Genomic DNA, 15970 nt, shown 5'->3' on the forward strand with positions numbered 1-15970 from the left:
CTACATCGGTTGGGATTAAATGTGGGTACTAAGGGCTTGTCTATATTCCCGCCAGAGGGATGTAAAGTGTGTGGTGTCTCTGCATTCCACCTGGATCACAGAGACTTAGAAGGTCTTTGGATGTGATCCTTTGCCAGAGCAACCATGTTGATGGCTTGAAATTTCAGCACTCTGCCAGTGCTTTATTTCCAAGCCCCATGAAAATCATATTAATAGGTATGTTTGATGATGAGAGTTAAAATCAACTGGGAACTACATGCACTGAGCAGAGGCAAGTTAAAGTACACTGAATGAGCTGGGTGTGTTGGCACATGCTTGTGACTTCAGCACATGCCTGTGATCCTGGCACATGCCTGTAATCCCAGCACTTAAGAGGCAGAACCATGAGGACTGCTGTGGTTTGAGGCCAGCATGGACTATACAGTGAGTTTCAGGTCAGCTTGGGCTATAGCGTGAGATCTTATGTCAAAAACAAAGCAAAACCAGTTGACTGCAGAAATCAAAGCTGCTCAGCATTTGGACAGACACTGATTTTTGATAGTATGTAGTATGGGAGGGGGCTCTCAGCTGTTTGGCTTAAATATTAAGGGAAGTGATGACCTTAGGAAACAAAGATTTGGACCACTACATACGATATACATGTAGAGGGACTGACTCTGTAGATATTCTTTGGTAGATTTTGTTTATCTGAAATAATTTTTAAGTGATAGGAAGTAGCTTTTTTTTTTTTTTGCTAAGAGTTAGGGAGAATAACTGAACACATTCCCCAGTTTTGAGCTCACAATCTAGAAGCTGAGACAAAGGAGTAAATGTGCTGTTTATAGTAAATTCTAAAAAAATAAAAATAAAAAATAAAACCTAATACAATGTTAATCAGATTGTCTAGCATAGACACTTAATGTTTCTTCGATAAAGAAAACTATGATCCTAATTTTTACTTCATTGCGTCCTGAGTCATTAATGAACAATTCCAGACAGTACTCAAAACTCACAAAGGCTGGCCCTCTGATTCCATCCACATCTTCTTCTAAATCATATTCATATTATATTCAGGTTGATAGCTATATCTATGTTAAAAAGTATTTTGGAAGTACTTTAAATCCCTCTTTCTATTACAGGTAACCACACTGTGGACATTGGGGACATTATATTTACTTTGGATGAACTGCAGCAACAATATGAAAACGTTTGTAAGGATCACATATGGCTATACATTTGGCTTATAAGTAATCTTAAAGTTAATTCCTAACCTACAGTTTGGTTTTTTTTTATAATGGGTAACGAACCTCTTTTCCTCACTTTCTTATCGGGGAGACCAAAATATAACATTCTGTAATATTTCCTGCGGCTTACTTGTTTCTAGATCATTCAGTTTGTTGAAGTGCAGTTTTCTCTACGTGGCCACTTGTGACCATCTGTGGCATGCACTTTTAATCCTCATTCTGAAGAGGTGGAGACAGACCTCTGGGGCTCACTGGCCACTAGCCTCTTCAACTTAGAAAACCCAGGCCAGTGAGAGGCACTGTCTCAAAAACAAAAACAAGGTTCATGATAGCCAGGGAAGAACCCCATTAGGGGTTGTCCTCCAGCCTTCACATGCACACATGCCTGTGATCACGTGTATGCCTTCCCCATAAATGCGCATGTATATACACGCGCGCACAAAGCTATAATGATGATATAAATGAGGTGCATATCATCAGTTATAGCACTAGACTAATCTGAACTTGGGCACTTTTACTGAGGTGTTATATTTTCTTGTGTCTCTGTGTTACTAATTGGTTCTTTTACATACAGGATTTGAAGAGCCTGTGCTGGCTTCAGGGTTAATTACCATGTAGTCAAATTTGACCTTAAACTCTGGAACGGTTCTCTTACCTCTGCCTCCCACTTGCTGGGGTTACAGGTCTGCACCACCATGCCTAGAATCCATTGCCGTTTTTTTGTAAGATAGGATAAGTATTTTTTCATAAAATAAGATGGTACTTTTCTTCTGCCTGTCTATGACAGTCTTCAGGCTTCATTTTGAAAAGACAGCATTGCTGAGTAAAGTATTCGTAGTTGCAGTTGTTCTCTGTAGCACACCAAATGTATCATGGCATTTTTTTCTTGCCTATGAAGTATCAGCTGAAATATGATACTTGCTTATTGAAAGCCCTGTATACATTATTTGCTTTCTTTTGCTGTTTAATGATCCTCCTTTTGTTTTTGCTGTTTGGTTCTTTGCCTATAATAGGTCTTAATGTCATCTTGTTTGGGTTGAATCTTACTGGAGTCCTCACACTTTCTTGTGCTTGATTATTTATATATTTTCCAAGAGTTAGAAAGTTTTTTTAATAGTTTTTATTTTTTTATATTAATCACAGGTTATTTACTTTGTATCCCAGCCGTAGCCCCCTCTCTCATTCCCTCCCAATCCCAGCCTACCTCCCTCATCTCCTCCCTGCCCCTTTCCAAGCCCAATGATAAGGGAGGTCCTCCTCCCCTTCCATCTGACCCTAGCCTATCAGGTATCTTTTTTTTTCTTTTTATTAATTACAGTTTATTCACTTTGTATCCCCCCATAAGCCCCTCCTTCCTCCTCTTCCAACCCCACCCTCCCTCCCCCTTCTTCATGCATGTCCCTCCCCAAGTCTACTGATAGGGGAGGTCCTCCTCTCCTTCCTTCTGATCTTAGTCTATCAGATCTCATCAGGAGTGGCTGCATTGTCATCTTCTATGGCCTGGTAAGGCTGCTCCCCCCCTCAGGGGGAGGTGATCAAAGAGCAGGCCAAACAGATTATGTGAGAGGCAGTCCCTCTTCCCATTACTGTGTAACCCACTTGGACACTAAGCTGCCATGGACTACATCTGTGCAGGGGTTCTAGTTATCTCCATGCATGGTACTTGGTTGGAGTATGAGTTTCTGTGAAGACCCCTGTGTTCAAATTTCTGGTTCTGTTGCTCTCCTTGTGGAGTTCTTGTCCTCTCCAGATCTTACTATTTCCCAATTCTTACATAAGATTCCATGCACGCTGCCCAACAGTTGGCCATAAGTCTCAGCATCTGCTTTGATAGTCTGCAGGGCAGAGCCTTTCAGAGGCCCTCCATGGTGGGTTTCTAGCTTGTTTCCTGTTTTCTTCTTCTTCTGATGTCCTTCCTCTTTGCCTTTCAGAATGGGGATTGAGAATTTTAGTCAGGGTCCTCTCTCTTAATTAGTTTCTTTAGATGTACAGATTTTAGTAGGTTTATTCTATATTACATGTCTATATGAGTGAGTATATACTGTGTGTGTCTTTCTGCTTCTGGGACAGCTCACTCAGGATGATCCTTTCCAGGTCCCACCATTTACCTGCAAATTTCATGATTTCCTTATTTTTCATTGCTGAGTAATATTCCATTGTGTAGATGTAGCACAATTTCTGCATCCATTCTTCAGTTGAGGGGCATCTGGGCTGTTTCCAGCTTCTGGCTATCTATTACAAATAAAGCTGCTACAAACATGGTTGAGCAAATGTCCTTATTGTATACTTGAGCCTCTTTGGGATATATGCCTAGGAGTGGTATGGCTGGATCTTCAGGAAGCACTATTCCTAGTTGTCTGAGAAAGTGCCAGATTGCTTTCCAGAGTAGTTGTACAAGTTTACATTCCCACCAGCAGTGGAGGAGGGTTCCCCTTTCTCCACAACCTCTCCAGCATGTGTTGTCACTCGAGTTTTTCATCTTGGCCATTCTGATGGGTGTAACGTGAAATCTCAGGGTTGTTTTTTGCATTTCCCTGATGGCTAATGAGGTTGAGCATTTCTTAAAGTGTTTCTCTGCCATTCTATATTCCTCTACAGATAATTCTCTGTTTAGCTCTGTTCCCCATTTTTTAATTGGATTACTTGGTTTGCTGCTTTTCAGCTTCTTTAATTCTTTATATATACTGGATATTAGCTCTCTGTCAGAAAAAGGGTTGGTGAAGATTCTTTCCCAATCTGTAGGCAGTCATTTTGTTTTGATGATGGTGTCCTTTGCTTTACAGAAGCTTTTCAGTTTCATGAGTTCCCATTTATTGATTGTTGCTCTTAGAGCCTGTGCTGTTGGTGTTCTGTTCAGGAAGTTGTCTCCTGTACCAATGAGTTCTAGGGTCTTCGCCACTTTTTCTTCTAACTGATTTAGAGTATCTGGTTTTATATTGAGGTCTTTGATCCACTTGGACTATAGTTTTGTGCAGGGTGATAAGTATGGATCTATTTGCATTTTTCTACATGTAGACATCCAGTTAGACCAGCACCATTTGTTGAAGATGCTATCTTTTTCGATTATATGGTTTTGGCATCTTTGTCAAAGATCAGGTGTCCATAGTGTGTGGGTTTATTTCTGGGTCTTCTGTTTGGTTCCATTGATCCACCATTCTGTTTCTATGCCAGGACCATGCAGTTTTTATTACTCTTGCTCTATAGTACAGCTTAAGATCAGGGATGGAGATACCTCCAGAAGATCTTTTATTGTCGAGGATTGTTTTAGCAATTCTGGGTTTCTTGTTATTCCATATGAAGTTGAGAATTTTTCTTTCCAGGTTTGTAAAGAATTGTGTTGGTAATTTGATGGGAATCTGTAGATTGCATTGAATCTGTAGATTGCTTTTGGTAAAATAGCCATTTTTACTATGTTAATCCTGCCAAGCCATGAGCATGGGAGATCTTTCCATCTTCTGATATCTTCTAATTCTTTCTTCAGAGACTTGAAATTTTTTTCATACAAGTCTTTGACTTGCTTGGTTAGGGTTACACCGAGGTAGTTTATGTCATTTGTGGCTATTGTGAAGGGTGTTGTTTCCCTAATTTCTTTCTCAGCCCTTTTGTCTTTTGTATACAGGAGGGCTACTGATTTTTTTTGAGTTAATTTTGTATCCGTCCACTTTGCTGAAGGTGTTTATCAGCTGTAGGAGTTCTCTGGTAGAATTTTGGGGGTCACTCAGGTATACTATCATATCATCTGCAATTAGTGATAATTTGACTTCTTCCTTTCCAATTTGTATCCCTTTGATCACCTTCATCTGTCTTATTGCTCTAGCAAGGACTTCCAGAACTGTGTTGAAGAGATATGGAGAGAGTGGGCAGCCTTGCCTTGTCCCTGATTTCAGTGGGATTGATTTACGTTTCTCTCCGTTTAGTTTGATGTTGGCTATAGGCTTGCTGTATATTGCCTTTACTATGTTTAGATATGTGCCTTGTATCCCTGATCTCTCCAAGACTTTAAACTTGAATGGATGTTGGATTTTGTCAAATGCTTTTTCAGCATCTAGGGAGATTGTCATTTTTTTTTTCTTTCAGTTTGTTAATATGGTGGATCACATTGATGGATTTCCATATATTGAGCCACCTCTGCATACCTGGGATGAAGCCTGCTTGGTCATGGTGGATGATATCTTTGATGTGATCTTGTATTCGGTTTGCAAGTATTTTGTTGAGTATTTTTGCATCAATGTTCATAAGGGAGATTGGCCTGAAATTCTCTTTCTTTGTTGGGTCTTTGTGAGGTTTAGGTACCAAGGTGACTGTGGCTTCATAGAATGATTTTGGTAGTGTTCCTTCTGTTTCTATTTTGTGGAATATTTTGAAGAGAATTGGAGTTAGCTCTTCTTTGAAGGTCTGGTAGAATTCTGCGCTGAAACCATCTGGTCCTGGGCTTTTTTTGGATGGGAGACTTTCAATGACTGCTTCTATTTTTGGGGGGGATATAGGGGATTTAATTGACTTACCTGGTCTTGATTCAGTTTTGGTAAGTGGAATCGATCAAGAAAATTGTCCCATTTCATTTAGATTTTCAAATTTTGTGGCATATAGACTTTTGAAGTAAGTTCTAATGTTTGGATTTTCTCAGTATCTGTAGGTATGTCCCCATTTTCATTTCTGATTTTGTTGATTTGGATGGTGTCGCTGCCTTTTAGTTAGCTTGGCTAAGGGTTTGTCTATCTTGATGATTTTCTCAAAGAACTAGTTCTTGGTTTCATTGATTCTTTGAATTGTTTTATTTGTTTCTAATTGATTGGTTTCAGCCCTGAGTTTGATTATTTCCAGCCTTTTTCTCCTTTTTGGTGTGTCTGCTTCTTTTTTTTTCTAGGGTTTTCAGGTGAGCCATTAAGTTGCTTGAATGAGCTGTCTCGAATTTCTTCTTGAAGGCACTTAGTGCTATGAACTTTCCTCTTAGCACTGCTTTCTTTGTGTCCCACAAGTTTGGGTATGTTGTGCCTTCATTTTCATTGAATTCTAGGAAGACTTTAATTTCTTTATTTCTTCCCTGACCCAGCTGTCATTTAGTAGCAAGTTGTTCAATTTCCATGTGTGTGTAGACTTTTTGCTATGTCTGTTGTTGTTGAGTTCCAGCTTTATTCCATGGTGATCAGATAGGATACAAGGGATTATTTCAATCTTCTTGTATCTTTTGAGGCTCACTTTGTGACCCACTATATGGTCTATTTTGGAGAAGGTTCCATGAGGTGCTGAGAAGAAGGTAAATTCTTTTGTGTTTGGGTGTAAGGTTCTGCAAATGTCTGTTAGGTCCATTTGATCCATGACCTCTGTTAGAGACATTGTTTCTTTGTTTAATTTCTGTTTTGTTGACTTATCTTTTGTTGAGAGTGGGGTGTTGAAGTCGCCCACTATTAATGTGTGGGGATCTATGTGTGGTTTAAGTTTTATCAATGTTTTTTTTACAAATATGGGTGCCCTTGTATTTGGGGCATAGATGTTCAGGATTGTGATGTCTTCCTGGTGGAATTTTCCCTTGATGAGTATGAAGTGTCCTTCCCCATTTCTTTTGATTAATTTTGGTTGAAAGTCTATTTTATCAGCTATTAGAATGGCTACTCCTGCTTGCTTCTTGGGTCCATTTGCTTGGAAAGCTGTTTTCCAACCCTTTATCCTCAGGTAATGTCTATCTTTGTGACTTAGGTGTGTTTCTTGTATGCTACAGATTGCTGGGTCTTGTTTTCGCATCCATTCTGTTAGTCTGTGTCTTTTTATTGGAGAACTGAGTCCATTGATGTTGAGAGACATTAAGGACCAGTGGCTGTTAGATCCTTTGATTTTGAGATTTTGATGTTGGCTGTGGCCATAAGTTTGTGTGTTTGGTTGCTTATTGTTTTACTGTAGTGAGGTTAATTATTTCCTGTGTTTCCTTGAAAGTAGCTAGTTTTCTTGGGTTGTATTTTCCCTTCTAGTGTCTTCTGTAATGCTGGATTTGTGTGTAGGTATTGTTGAAATTTGTTTTTGTCATTGAATATCTTGTTTTCTCCATCTATGAGGATTGAGAGTTTTGCTGGGTATAGTAGAGTGGGCTGACATCTGTGTTCTCTTAGGGTCTGCATGATATCCGTCCAGGTCCTTCTGGCTTTCATAGTCTCTGTTGAAAAGTCAGGTGTGATTCTAATGGATTTGCCATTATATGTTACTTGGCCTTTTTCCTTTGCAGCTTTTAGTATTTTTTTCTTTGTTCTGTATACTTACGGTTTTGATTATTATGTGGCGGGAGGATTTTCTTTTCTGGTCTAATTTATTGGGTGTTCTGTAGACCTCTTGTATTCTTATTGGCCTTTCCTTTAAGTTGGGGAAATTTTCTTCAATGATTTTGTTGAAAATATTTTCTGGGCCTTGGAGGAGGGAATCTTCTTTTTCCTCTATTCCTATTATTCTTAGGTTTTGTCTTTTTATGTTGTCTTGGATTTCTTGGACGGTCTGTGTCAGGAATTTTTTAGATTTAACATTTTCTTTGACAGAAACATCGATTTCTTCCATTGTATCTTCCACACCTGAGATTCTTTCTTCCATCTTTTGTAGTCTATTGGTTATGCTTACCTCTGTAGTTCCTGTTTTCTTCCCTAAGTTCTTTCTCTCTACAATTTCCTCCATTTGTGTTTTCTTTAATTTTTCCAATTCTATCTTCAGATCTTGAGCCATTTTGTTGATTTCCTTCACCTGTCTGACTGTATTTTCCTTCAATTCCTTCAGCTGTTTGTTTGAACAATCCTCTGTCTCTTTTATTTCTTTCAGTGATTTAAGTATTTCCTCTCTAAAGGCCACAAACTGTTTGGCTGCAGCTTCCTGTATTTCTTCACAGATGGCCACAATCTGCTTGTTTTTATCTTCTTCTATTTCTTTATGGATGGCCATAATCTGTTTGAGTTTATCTTCCTCTAGGTCTTTACACATTTTATTTGTTTCCTCTGTTATCCTGTTCATGAGCATAGATGGTAGGTCATCGTCTTGAATTTTATTTGTGCTGGGGTATCCAGGGCTATTTGCCCCTGGGTTCTGGAGATGCCATATTGCTCTGTCTTTTGTTGGTTGAGCTTTTACGCTGGCCTCTACCATTGGGCTATCATAGGTGTTTGGAGTTAGTTTCTGGTGGTTCTTGGAATCCTGTGGTGGAGAGAATCCTCTTGGCAGGAAGATGGTTTTTCCTGAAGGAAGCCTCCTCAGCTTTTTGGGTATAGTCACTGTATGGCTGGTGTTTTTCAGGAGTTGCCACAGCTCACCTGAGTGGTAACTGTGGTCCTTGTTAGTCAAGAGTGTTCTCCTCTCACCCGGAGAAGTCCTAGAGACAGTTGCCCTGCTTCTGGGTTTCTTCCTGTAAATTTAGTGATCTGCTGCTGGAACCTGTGTGTCCCTCGGTTTGGTCAGTTTTGTTAGGGATAACTGGTTGCCCCTTGGAGCAATATCTAGGGGTTGATCTCGGGGCTTTTGTAGGTCTGAGGTTGGAGCTCTGTGCCCCAGTACCCAAGCGGTAATCTGTGGTGGGTGAGTACCCCTCTCCTGGTAACAGCAGGCTATCTGGTGCACAGCAGGTCCCTGGGTTGGGCCAGTCTGTGGGATCTTTTCCAGGGATATACTGGGTCGCCTAAGTCCATCCCCTTTGCTTCGTTCCCTGTGAGAATTTCACCCGACAGTGACTCCAAGTCACTGTCCTGGGGCACACAGTTCTGTCTATGAGGAATAGTTGGTACAAAGCAGGTCTCTGGGCTGGAGGCATGCATGCCCGCTGCTAGTCCGTGGGACCTTTCCCAGGGATATACTGGATGACCTAATTTGGGTCCCTGTTTCCTTCCTTCCCTGTGGGGTTTACTCCTGACAGGGACTCTCAGTCTCTGTTGCCCTGGGGCGCACAGCTCTGTCTGTGCTCTCAGCTTGGGCCCAGTTCAATGATGGGGCTCATACCCGCTGGTCTGTGGGGAACCTCCCCCCCCTTCCCCCGGCAAAGCCTGGGTGGCCCAAGTCAGCACTGTTTCCTTCCTTCCCTGTGGGGCCCTCTCCCGACAGGGACTTCCAGTCTCTGTTGCACTGGGGAACACAGCTCCATCTGTGCAGGAGAGCTGGACACTCAGCCACTCTCCATGCTGGCAGCTTGAGCCCAATTCAGTGATGGTGGTGCTTACCCGCTGGTCTGAGAGACTTTCCCCAGGCAAAGCCCAGGTGACCCTAGTCAGCACCGTTTCCTTCCTTTCCTGTGGGCCCTCGCCAGTCTGCGAGACTTTCCCAGGTAAAGACTGGGTGACCTGTGGCCAGTCCCACTGCCTTCCTTCCCAGTGGGTTTTTCTTGCAACTGGGACTCCCAGTCTCTGGTGTTTTTTGTGCCCACCAATCAGCCTGGGAAGGTGATCAGGACACGCAGGCGTGTGGCTCTGGTCCGGTGACCTAGTGCCTGGGGGACCCGGCATCTCTTCCGGGTTCTGGCTGGGTGGCCTGAGCGTGGACCCGACTGGTTCCCATGACGTGGGGGTTTCCTCTCACCTGGGAAACAGGATTGCTGTTGTTTTAGGGCCCAGAGTTCAGTCTCTTGGTTACTGTATGGAAAATGTTGTCCTGCTCCTCAGAAGCAGTGTTCTGGCGCTGCCATCTTGTCCCTCCCATCAGGTATCTTCAGGACTGGCCAAGTTTTTTTTTTTTTTTTTACTATTTTTTTTAAATGTTTTCTTTCCAATGACTCCTTGAATTTTGCTTTCAAAAACTTTACTTTTAGTTATGTGTTTTCATATATAAGACATATTTCTGATCCATGATAGGGACTTTTATAAGTGAAGTTGTTACTTTGGACATTGCATTAGTATTTTCTAGAGTTATGACTTATGGGATTACAAACACTGGAAGTATTCATGAGAATAATTTTTGGATTTAACTTTATTAACAAAAGCTTCCTTTCTGCAGCTTCTAGCCCTGCACACTTAGAATGAGTTTTTGTTTTGTTTTATTTTATTTGTTTTGAGGCAGGGTTTCTCTGTTTAGGTGTGGATGTCGTGGAACTAGCTGTCTAGGCCAGGCTGGCCTCAAATGCACAGAGATCCGCCTCCCTCTACCTCCCAAGTGCTGGGATTAAAGGTGTGTGCCATCACCGCACTGCTAAACTCTAATTCTTTTTTTTTTTTTTTTAAGATTTTATTTATTTATTTTGTGTGCACGAGAGCTCTATCTGCCCATATGCCAGAAGAGGGCAGCAGAAGGTATAGATGGTTGTGAGCCACCATGTGGTTTCTGGGAACTGAACTCAGAACCTCTGGAAGAACAGACAGTGTTCTTAACTGCTTAGCCATCTCTCCAGCCCAAATTGAGGGTATTTCTAACTGTATTATCTTACAGTTAATATTATCTTTCTAAATTGGGAAATAGAGAACATTTCAGCCTAGTAGAGTATTTTATTTTAACTTTAGATTTGAGTGAATGTATTTAAACATCACAAACTGTAAGATTGTACTAGTTAATTGTTTGATCATTTAATCATTGTCCCTTTCAACTTTGTTAAGCTTTGTTTTATATATTTAAGCAATTCATAATATCTGAAATGGCCTTTATGAGGGCTTAATTGATTTGTTTGAAATGTTGTACAAATCATAAAAATAAATGAAATAGCTGAATATATCTCTCTTCCTTAGCAATTATGGAGGAAACTACTTCAGGTAAAAAATTATCAACTGTATCAGGACAACACCTACAACATAAGAGGAAAGACAGTTCATTTACCAGATCATTTGAACCTTCCACATCAAAAAAGCCAAGTGTAGTTCTCCTTCAGTCTCACAGTAAAATCATGGGGAAACACAACGAACCTGAATTGAAACAATCAAAAACTTTTTTACAAACAAGAAAATCCACAAGTGGGATTGACAGCAATCGTGTGGGAATTAAGGAACCAAAGATTCATGATTTGAAGACTAAATCACCCAGCTTGAAGAGTACCTCAAGCCCCAGTAAGCTTCTGGATAAAAGTGACGCTTCTAGTGTCTCAAAACTTCAGAAGATAACCTCGAGAAAGCAGCCCAGCACCATGAAGCCAGTTCCCTCTAAGGAAAAAGCTACAAAGGACGCTTTAGGTCAGTACCACAGCCTAAGTCAGGACTCAGGTTCCTGAGCACATCAGTCTTTGAAGAAATGAGCAGCATGAGTCCATTGCTATTTTTCCTGAATAATTAACCTTTTACTTGTCAGCTGCTTTTGATACACAGACCAGTGGATATAGTTCTGTGACTTTGATGTCAATTACTAGAAAAGGTGGAGAGAGGTGGACCTTTGGAGCTTGCTAGCCAGCTTCACATAAACAAAGACCTCCATGCCAGTTAAAGATTCTATTTCAAAGACAGAACCTGAGGAACAAGCCCCAAAGTTCACCTTTGACCTTCATTTTCACAGGCACTCACACCCACATATAATCCCACAATATGTACACTTGCACACACAGACAGACACACACACACAGCGAAAGAGAGAGAGACAGACAAAGACAGACACAGATTTGGTAAGATTGTTAGGTAATTTATTTGAATATGTAGGAAATCTGTAAGATTTTTGTTTAGAGTTTCACAATTCCAATATGTGAAGAGATTCCTAGTATGTCAGGTGTTATTTATTATGGATGAAAAATACAACAAAGTGAATGATTAATACTATAGTTCTTAGGTATCTAAGGCCCAATGGCCCTCATCAAATATAATTAATCATTTCCTTTTTTTGTTCAATTTTCATCAAAGAAGTACCTTTTGTGGAACTTAATTTTGCACTTCTTATAGTCTGCTGAAGTTCATAGTGTCTGCTCTGAAAAAAAAAAAACAGCTTTAAAAATACACTTAACTAGTTTTATGTTGAGGTCTTTGATCCACTGAGACTTCGGTTTTGTGCAGGGTGATAAATATGTATATATTTGCATTTTTCTACATGGAGGGCACAGGAACTCCAAAAGGAGACCAACAGAGCAAAAACAAACAACCCCAATCAAACAACAATAACAATGAAAACATGAGCCATGGGGACACTGCAGAGACTGATACTCCAACCAAGGACCATGCATGGAGAGGACCTAGACCCCCTGCTCAAATGTAGCCCTTAGAATCAGTCTCTATGTGGATGCCCTAGTAAGGGGAGCAGGGAATTTCTGTGGCATGAACTCAGTGGATGGCTCTTTAACCAACCACCCCCTGCTGGGTGCAGCCTTTCCAGGCCACAGAGGAAGATAATGCAGCCAATCCTAATGAGACCTGATAGGTTAGTGTCAGATGGAATAGGAGGAGGTCCTCCCCTATCAGTGGACTGGGGAAGGGGCATAGGAGGAGAAAGAGGGAGGGAGGGGACCACAGCTGGGATACAAAGTGAATAAATTGTAACAAATAATTAATAAAAAAATTAGAAAAACACTCTTAATGTTTAATGCAATGGTGAAAATGAGGACTGCTGAAAAAAATAAATGATCCCTACACTGCATTCAAAGCCATAGCAGGGTCCATTTATGGGAGGGGAAGGAACTCCTAAAACTGTGCTTTGCAGTTCTGGAGTTTAAATAAAATATGCTGAAGTTTGATGTCATGGACTCCTGAACTATGTTATCAGACACAAGCTGCCCTGGTCACTGGAACAGGTTGCTTCTCTGAATAGGAGTTTTTAGAGTTTTAACAGTTTTGTGTTTGATCTAAATGAAAAAGCCTAAGACAAGAGTAAGAGCAATCCTTCTGCTAGGCGGTGGTGAGGAGATAAAACATGTTCTCTGATTATCCAAGATTTAGGTTCCAGTTGTACATGGTGGTGAAAACTTGTAACACCGTCACTGAGGAAGTCAAGGCCAGGCTGGCTGTGTAGAAGGTGTTAGTTTAGATGCACAGTGAGATTTTGTCTCAAAACATGAAAAAGAAAAAAATCATGGTGATCATTATTGCTTTAGATACCTATGACATATATGTATACTGTAATGACTGTACATTCTGTATTTAGAAAGTGTCCCTGATAGTATCAGCCAACCCAAAGGAAGTTACATTTCTCCAGAAGAACCTGAGGGGGCTCAACCCTCCCTAGGGATTGCCTTATCAGATAAAGAAGAACTTCAGCAGGCTGAACCCTCCCTAGGGACTGCCTTACCAGTTAAAGACTTCCAGAAGGTTGTGCCTGAGACCACTAAAACAGGTGAGAGCTGGCTAACTCTAAACTTTTGAGAAAGTTAAATATTTTTGTGGAGTGAAAAATCTGGGGAGGGGAATTTCTCTTGTTGAGGTATGGGCCAGAATGAGCCATTTTAAAGATGAAGAAGGGACAGATTTGGGGCTGAGGAGATGATTCAGTGGATAGAGTTACTGCTGCTCAACTATGAGCACAGAGAGAACCTGAGGAACAAGTCCCAAGGTTCACCTTTGACCTTCATTTTCATGTGCACTCATGCCCACACATGAGTGGGCACAACATGACCACTTACACACACACACACACACACACACACACACACACACACACACACACAAAGAGAATGATAGAGAGACAGAGACAGATTTGCTAAGATTTTTCCATTATTTATCTAAATATGTAGGAAATCTGTGAAATTTTTGTTTAGAGTACACAATTCAAATATGTGAAGAGATTGCTAGTGTGTCAGGTATTATTTATTATGGATGAAAAATAGAAAGAACCGGAATACTTGATGCTATAGTTCTTAGGTATCTAAGGTTGCATGGCCCTCATCAAATATATTTAATGATTTCCTTGTTTGTTCTACTTTCATCATGGAAGTACCTCATGTGGAACTTAATTATGCACTTCCTATAGCCTGCTGAAGTTAATTCATAGTGTCTGCTGTGAAAAAAAAAACAACAAAACAGCTTTAAACATACAACTAACTGGTTTTATTTTGAGGTGTTTGATCCTTTTAGATATCAGTTTTGTGCAGAGTGATATACATGTATATATTTGCATTTTTCTACATGGAGGGCACAGGAGATACTAAAGGAGACCATCAGAGTCTAAATAAAAAACAAAAAAGAAACCTGCCTGAGCCCTGGGACCCCTGCAGAGACTGAAACTCCAACCAAGGACCATGCATAGGGAAGACCTAGACCCCCTGCTCAGATGTAGCCTTTAGACTCAGTCTCCATATGGGTGTCCTAGTAAGGGGAGCAGGGACGTTCTGTGTCATGAACTCAGTGGATGGCTCTTTGACCACCTCCCCCTGCTGGGTGCAGCCTTGCCAGCCCACAGAGGAAGATAATACAGCCATTCCTGATGAGACCTGAAGGCTAGGGTCAGATGGAAGGGGACTGGCAAAGGGGCATAGGAGGAGAAGAGGGAGGGAGGGAGGGGCCACAGCTGGGATGCAAAGTTGTTTTGTACAATACTTGTCATTTGGATTTTTCTTTATATTTCTTTATGAATAAATTCAGGTTATAAATTTTTATGTGAATATCAAACAACAGATATTGCCCGTATATTATGTGTGTGTGTGTATATATATACATACATATATATATATGTATATATACGTATATATATACGTATATATATATACGTATATATACATATATATATACATATATATATATATGATTTTATTGTGTGGAACTGTGCATTCAAATCCATAGCAGGGTCCATTCATGGGAGGGGAAGGAACTCCTAAGACTGTGCTTTGCAGTTCTGGAGTTTAAATAAAATATGCCGAAGTTTTGATGTCTTGGACTCCTGAACTATGTTATCAGACACAAGCTGCCCTGGTCAGTGAACAGGTTGCTTCTCTGAATAGGAGTTTTTAGAGTTTTAACAGTTTTGTGTTTGACCTAAATGAAAAAGCCTAAGATAAGAGTAAGAGCAATCCTTCTGCTAGGCGGTGGTGAGGAGATAAAACATATTCTCTGATTATCCAAGATTTTAGGTTCCAGTTGTACATGGTGGTGCAAACCTGTGACCTGTCACTGAGGACGTCAAGGCCAGGCTGGCTGTGTAGAGGGTGTTAGTTTAGATGCATAGTGAGATTTTGTCTCAAAACATGAAAAACAAAAAAATCATGGTAATCATTATTGCTTTAGATACCTATGACATATATGTATACTGTAATGACTGTACATTCTGTATTTAGAAAGTGTCCCTGATAGTATCAGCCAACCCAAAGGAAGTTACATTTCTACAGAAGAACCTGAGGGGGCTCAACCCTCCCTAGGGATTGCCTTATCAGATAAAGAAGAACTTCAGCAGGCTGAACCCTCCCTAGGGACTGCCTTACCAGATAAAGACTTCCAGAAGGTTGTGCCTGAGACCACTAAAACAGGTGAGAGCTGGCTAACTCTAAACTTTTGAGAAAGTTAAATATTTTTGTAGAGTGAAAAATCTGGGGAGGGGAATTTCTCTTGTTGAGGAATGGACCAGAATGAACCATTTTAAAGATGAAGAAGGGACAGATTTGGGGCTGAGGAGATGGCTCAGGGGATAGAGTTACTGCTGCTCAAATATTGAGACAGACAGGACCTGAGGAACAAGCTCCAAGATTCACCTTTGACCTTCATTTTGACATGTTCTTATGACCACACATAATTCCACAACTTGCACACTTACATAAACACAGACACACACACAAAGAGAAAAAGGGAGACAGAGAGAGATTTGGTAAGATAGTTTTGGTTATTTATTTATGTAGGAAATCTGGGAAATTTTTGGTTAGAGTCCACAGTTCAAATATATGAAGAGTTCCTAGTATGTCAGGTATTATTTATTAA

The sequence above is a fragment of the Psammomys obesus genome, unplaced genomic scaffold (genome assembly GCF_907164565.1).
Source record: "Psammomys obesus unplaced genomic scaffold, mPsaObe1.curated_primary_1811, whole genome shotgun sequence".
Lineage (NCBI taxonomy): Eukaryota > Metazoa > Chordata > Mammalia > Rodentia > Muridae > Psammomys > Psammomys obesus.